Source organism: Arachis stenosperma, chromosome 3, assembly GCF_014773155.1.
Source record: "Arachis stenosperma cultivar V10309 chromosome 3, arast.V10309.gnm1.PFL2, whole genome shotgun sequence".
In the NCBI taxonomy this organism is placed as follows: domain Eukaryota; kingdom Viridiplantae; phylum Streptophyta; class Magnoliopsida; order Fabales; family Fabaceae; genus Arachis; species Arachis stenosperma.
The window spans coordinates 114,475,747-114,482,159 of NC_080379.1; the positions used below are offsets into that span (position 1 = coordinate 114,475,747).

The window sequence follows — 6,413 nt, forward strand, 5'->3', positions numbered from 1 at the left end:
AAGCTAAATTACAACAATCTAGAAATAACCTTTCAGAAATTTTCGAACAAGAGAAGGAGATGGCAGCCGAACCCAATAATGATAATGCAAGGAGGATGCTTGGTGATTTTACTAAGCCCATGTCCAAATTTGATGGAAGAAGCATCTCCATTCTTGCCATTGGAGCAAACAATTTTGAGCTGAAACCTCAGCTAGTTGCTTTAATGCAACAGAACTTCAAGTTTTATAGACTTCCATCTGAAGATCCTTACCAGTTTTTAACTGAGTTCTTGCAGATTTGTGAGACTGTAAAGACGAATGGAGTTGATCCTGAAGTCTACAGACTCATGCTTTTCCCTTTTGCTGTAAGAGACAGAGCTAGAATATGGTTGGATTCACAACCTAAGGATAGCCTGGACTCTTGGGATAAGCTGGTCACTGCTTTCTTGGATAAATTCTTTCCCCCTCAAAAGCTGAGCAAGCTTAGAGTGGATGTTCAGACCTTCAAACAAAAAGATGGTGAATCCCTCTATGAAGCTTGGGAAAGATACAAGCAGCTGACCAAAAGATGTCCATCTGACATGTTTTCAGAATGGACCATATTAGATATATTCTATTATGGCCTATCTGAATTTTCGAAAATGTCATTGGACCATTCTGCAGGTGGAACAATTCACCTAAAGAAAACACCTGCAGAAGCTCAAGAACTCATTGACATGGTTGCAAATAACCAATTCATGTACACTTCTGAGAGGAATTCCGTGAATAATGGGACACCTCAGAGGAAGGGAGTTCTTGAAATTGATGCTCTGAATGCCATATTGGCTCAGAATAAAGTGTTGACTCAGCAAGTCAACATGATCTCTCAAAGTATGAATGGATGGCAAAATGCATCCAACAGTACTAAAGAGGCAGCTTCTGAAGAAGCTTATGATCCTGAGAACCCTGCAATGGCAGAGGTTAATTACATGGGTGAACCTTATGGAAACATCTATAATTCATCATGGAGAAATCATCCAAATTTCTCATGGAAGGATCAACAAAAGCCTCAACAAGGCTTTAACAATGGTGGACGCAATAGGCTGAGCAATATAGCAAGCCTTTTCCATCATCTTCTCAACAACAGACAGAGAATTCTGAACAAAACACTTCTAATTTAGCCAATCTAGTTTCTGATCTGTCAAAGGCCACTTTTCAGTTTCATGAGTGAAACAAGATCCTCCATCAGAAATCTGGAGGCACAAGTGGGCCAGCTGAGTAAGAAAGTCATTGAAACTCCTCCCAGTATTCTCCCAAGCAATACAGAAGAGAATTCAAAAGGAAAGTGCAAGGCCATTGATGTAATCAACATGGCCGAATGCACAAGGGAGGAGGAGGACGAATGTCCTAGTGAGGAAGACCTCCTGGGACGTCCCTTAAGCAAGAAGGAGTTTCCTATTAAGGATCCAAAGGAATCTGAGGCTCATATAGAGACCATAGAGATTTCATTAAATCTCCTTCTGCCATTCATGAGCTCTGAAGACTATTCTTCCTCTAATGAGGATGAAGATGTGACTGGAGAGCAAGTTGCTCAATATTTAGGAGCTATCATGAAGCTGAATGCCAAGTTGTTTGGTAATGAGACTTGGGAAAGTGAACCTCCATTGCTCATTAATGAACTAGATACCTGGATTCAGCAAATTTTACCTCAAAAGAGACAAGATCCTGGCAAGTTCTTAATACCTTGTACCATAGGCACCATGACCTTTGATAAAGCTCTATGTGATCTGGGGTCAGGGATAAATCTTATGCCACTCTCTGTAATGGAGAAGCTGGGGATCATTGAGGTACAACTGGTGCGCGAAATTGTGATCACTACACAACTTTGCACAACTAACCAGCAAGTGCACTGGGTCGTCCAAGTAATAAACCTTACGCGAGTAAGGGTCGATCCCACGGAGATTGTTAGTATGAAGCAAGCTATGGTCACCTTGTAGATCTCAGTCAGGCAGACTCAAATGGGTATAGATGATGAATAAAGCATAAAGATAAAGATAGAGATACTTATGTATATCATTGGTGAGGGCTTCAGATAAGCGTATGAAGATGCCTTCCCTTCCGTCTCTCTGCTTTCCTACTGTCTTCATCCAATCCTTCTTACTCCTTTCCATGGCAAGCTTATGCAAGGGTTTCACCGTTGTCAGTGGCTACCTCCCATCCTCTCAGTGAAAATGTTCCTATGCTCTGTCACAGCATATGGCTAATCAGCTGTCGGTTCTCGGTCAGGCCGGAATAGAATCCAGCGATTCTTTTGCGTCTGTCACTAACGCCCCGCCTGCTAGGAGTTTGAAGCACGTCACAGTCATTCAATCATTGAATCCTACTCAGAATACCACAGACAAGGTTAGACCTTCCGGATTCTCTTGAATGCCGCCATCAGTTCTCACATATACCACGAAGACTCTGATCTCACGGAATGGCTGGCTCGTTTGTCAGGCGAGCACTCGGTTGTCAGGCGATCAACCATGCATCGTGTATCAGGAATCCAAGAGATAAACACTATAGCCTCATATGCTTGTAGAACAAGAGTGGTTGTCAGTCACTTTGTTCATGAGTGAGAATGATGATGAGTGTCACGGATCATTACATTCATCAAGTTGAAGAACAAGTGATATCTTGGACAAAGAACAAGCGGAATTGAATAGAAGAACAATAGTAATTGCATTAATACTCGAGGTACAACAGAGCTCCACACCTTAATCTATGGTGTGTAGAAACTCCACCGTTGAAAATACATAAGAACAAGGTCTAGGCATGGCCGTATGGCCAGCCTCCCAGAGAGGGTTCAATCATAAAAACATGATCAAAAGATCCTAAGATTGAAAGATGAAAATACAATAGTAAAAGGTCCTACTTATAGGGAACTAGTAGCCTAAGGATTACAAAGATGAGTAAAAGACATAAAAATCCACTTCCGGACCCACTTGGTGTGTGCTTGGGCTGAGCAATGAAGCATTTTTCGTGTAGAGACTCTTCTTGGAGTTAAACGCCAGCTTTTATGCCAGTTTGGGCGTTTAACTCCCATTTAGGTGCCAGTTCCGGCGTTTAACGCTGGGATTTCTGTAGGTGACTTTGAACGCCGGTTTGGGCCATCAAATCTTGGGCAAAGTATGGACTATCATATATTGCTGGAAAGCCCAGGATGTCTACTTTCCAACGCCGTTGAGAGCGCGCCAATTGGGCTTCTGTAGCTCCAGAAAATCCACTTCAAGTGCAGGGAGGTCAGAATCCAACAGCATCTGCAGTCCTTTTCAGTCTCTGGATCAGATTTTGCTCAGGTCCCTCAATTTCAGCCAGAAATACCTGAAATCATAGAAAAAACACACAAACTCATAGTAAAGTCCAGAAAAGTGAATTTTAACTAAAAACTAATAAAAATATACTAAAACTCAACTCAAACTACTAAAACATACTAAAAAATGCCAAAAAGCGTACAAATTATCCGCTCATCACAACACCAAACTTAAATTGTTGCTTGTCCTCAAGCACTGAAGATCAAATAAGATAAAAAAGAGAATATGCAATGAATTCCAAAAACATCTATGAAGATCAGTATCAATTAGATGAGCGGGGCTTTTAGCTTTTTGCCTCTGAATAGTTTTGGCATCTCACTCTATCCTTTGAAATTCAGAATGATTGGCTTCTTTAGGAACTCAGAATCCAGATAGTGTCATTGATTCTCCTAGTTAAGTATGATGATTCTTGAACACAGCTACTTATTGAGTCTTGGCCGTGGCCGAAAGCACTCTGTCTTCCAGTATTACCACCGGATACATACATGCCACAGACACATAATTGGGTGAACCTTTTCAGATTGTGACTCAGCTTTGCTAAAGTCCCCAATTAGAGGTGTCCAGGGTTCTTAAGCACACTCTTATTGCCTTGGATCACAACTTTATTTCTTTCTTTTTCTTTCTTTTTCGTTTTCCTTTTTTTTCGTTTTCTTTTCTCTTTTTTTTTGTATTCACTGCTTTTTCTTGCTTCAAGAATCATTTTTATGATTTTTCAGATCCTCAGTAACATGTCTCCTTTTTCATCATTCTTTCAAGAGCCAACATTCATGAACCACAAATTCAAAAGACATATGCACTGTTTAAGCATACATTCAGAAAACAAAAGTGTTGCCACCATATCAAAATAATTAAACTGCTATAAAATTCAAAATTCATGCAATTCTTTTCCTTTCAATTAAGAACATTGTTTAAGAAAGGTGATGGATTCATAGGACACTCATAACTTTAAGGCATAGACACTAATGATCATAAGACACAAACATAGATAAACATAAGCACTAAAATTCGAAAAAAACAGAAAATAAAGAACAAGGAGATTAAAGAACGGGTCCACCTTAGTGATGGCGGCTTGTTCTTCCTCTTGAAGGTCTTATGGAGTGCTTGAGCTCCTCAATGTCTCTCCTTGTCTTTATTGCTCCTCTCTCATGAGTCTTTGATCTTCTCTAATTTCATGGAGAGGATGGAATGTTCTTGGTGCTCCACCCTTAGTTGTCCCATGTTGGAACTCAATTCTCCTAGGGAGGTGTTTAGTTGCTCCCAATAGTCTTGTGGAGGAAAGTGCATCCCTTGAGGTATCTCAAGGATCTCATGATGAGAGGGGTCTCTTGTTTGCTCCATCCTTTTCTTGGTGATGGGCTTGTCCTCATCAATAAGGACGTCTCCCTCTATGTCAACTCCAACTGAATAACAGAGGTGACAAATGAGATGAGGAAAGGCTAACCTTGCTAAGGTAGAGGACTTATCCGCCACCTTATAGAGTTCTTGGGCTATAACCTCATGAACTTCCACTTCTTCTCCAATTATGATGCTATGGATCATGATGGCCCGGTCTAGAGTAACTTCGGACCGGTTGCTAGTGGGAATGATTGAGCGTTGGATAAGCTCCAACCATCCTCTAGCCACGGGTTTGAGGTCATGCCTTCTCAATTGAACCGGCTTCCCTCTTGAATCTCTCTTCCATTGTGTGCCCTCTTCACATATGTCAGTGAGGACTTGGTCCAACCTTTGATCAAAGTTGACCCTTCTAGTGTAAGGATGCTGATCTCCTTGTATCATAGGCAAGTTGAATGCCAACCTCACATTTTCCGGACTAAAATCCAAGTATTTCCCCCGAACCATAGTAAGCCAATTCTTTGGATCCGGGTTCACACTTTGATCATGGTTCTTGGTGATCCATGCATTGGCATAGAACTCTTGAACCATCAAGATTCTGACTTGTTGAATGGGGTTGGTAAGAACTTTCCAACCTCTTCTTCGGATCTCATGTCGGATCTCCGGATATTCACTCTTTTTGAGTGAAAAAGGGACCTCGGGGATTACCTTCTTCAAGGCCACAACTTCATAGAAGTGGTCTTGATGCACCCTTGAGATGAATCTCTCCATCTCCCATGACTCGGAGGTGGAAGCTTTTGCCTTCTCTTTCCTCTTTCTAGAGGTTTCTCCGGCCTTGGATGCCATAAATGGTTATGGAAAAAACAAAAGCAATGCTTTTACCACACCAAACTTAAAAGGTTTGCTCGTCCTCGAGCGAGCAAAAGAAAAAGAAGAGAGTAGAAAAGAAGAAGAAATGAGAATGGCTTTGTGTTCGGCCAAAGAGGGGGGAAAGTGGTGTTTAGGTTGTGTGAAAATGAAGGGGTGAAGAAGGGTTTATATAGGAGTGAGGGGAGGGGTAGGGTTCGGCCATAATGGGTGGGTTTGGGTGGGTAAGTGGTTTGAATTTGAATGGTGAGGTAGGTGGGGTTTTATGAAGGATGGATGTGAGTGGTGAAGAGAAAGATGGGATTTGATAGGTGAAGGGTTTTTGGGGAAGAAGTATTTGAGGTGATTGGTGAATGGGTGAAGAAGAAGAGAGAGTGGTGGGTTGGTGGGGATCCTGTGGGGTCCACAGATCCTGAGGTGTCAAGGAAAAGTCATCCCTGCACCAAATGGCATTCAAAATCACGTTTTGAGCCAATTCTGGCGTTAAACGCCGGGCTGGTGCCCATTTCTGGCGTTTAACGCCAGCTTCTTGCCCTTTTCTGGCGTTTAACGCCAGTCTGGTGCCCCTTTCTGATGTTAAACGCCCACCTGCTAGCCTTACTGGCGTTTAAACGCCAGTAGGTTCTTCCTCCAGGGTGTGCTATTTTTCTTCTTGTTTTTCATTCTGTTTTTGCTTTTTCAATTGATTTTGTGACTTCTCATGATCATCAACCTACAAAAAACATAAAATAACAAAGGAAAATAGATAAAATATAACATTGGGTTGCCTCCCAACAAGCACTTCTTTAATGTCAGTAGCTTGACAGAGGGCTCTCATGGAGCCTCACAGATACTCAGAGCAATGTTGGAACCTCCCAACACCAAACTTAGAGTTTGAATGTGGGGGTTCAACACCAAACTTAG

At 41.8% G+C, this 6,413-nt stretch overlaps 1 non-coding gene across 1 annotated transcript; it reads right to left on the bottom strand.

Annotated features, from left to right (window-relative positions):
* Nucleotides 1-458: 458 nt before the first annotated feature.
* Nucleotides 459-562, bottom strand: LOC130971666 (small nucleolar RNA R71). The gene has a single exon (XR_009082876.1). It is a non-coding gene; the product is annotated as a small nucleolar RNA R71 (small nucleolar RNA).
* Between the last annotated feature and the right edge of the window lie 5,851 nt (nt 563-6,413).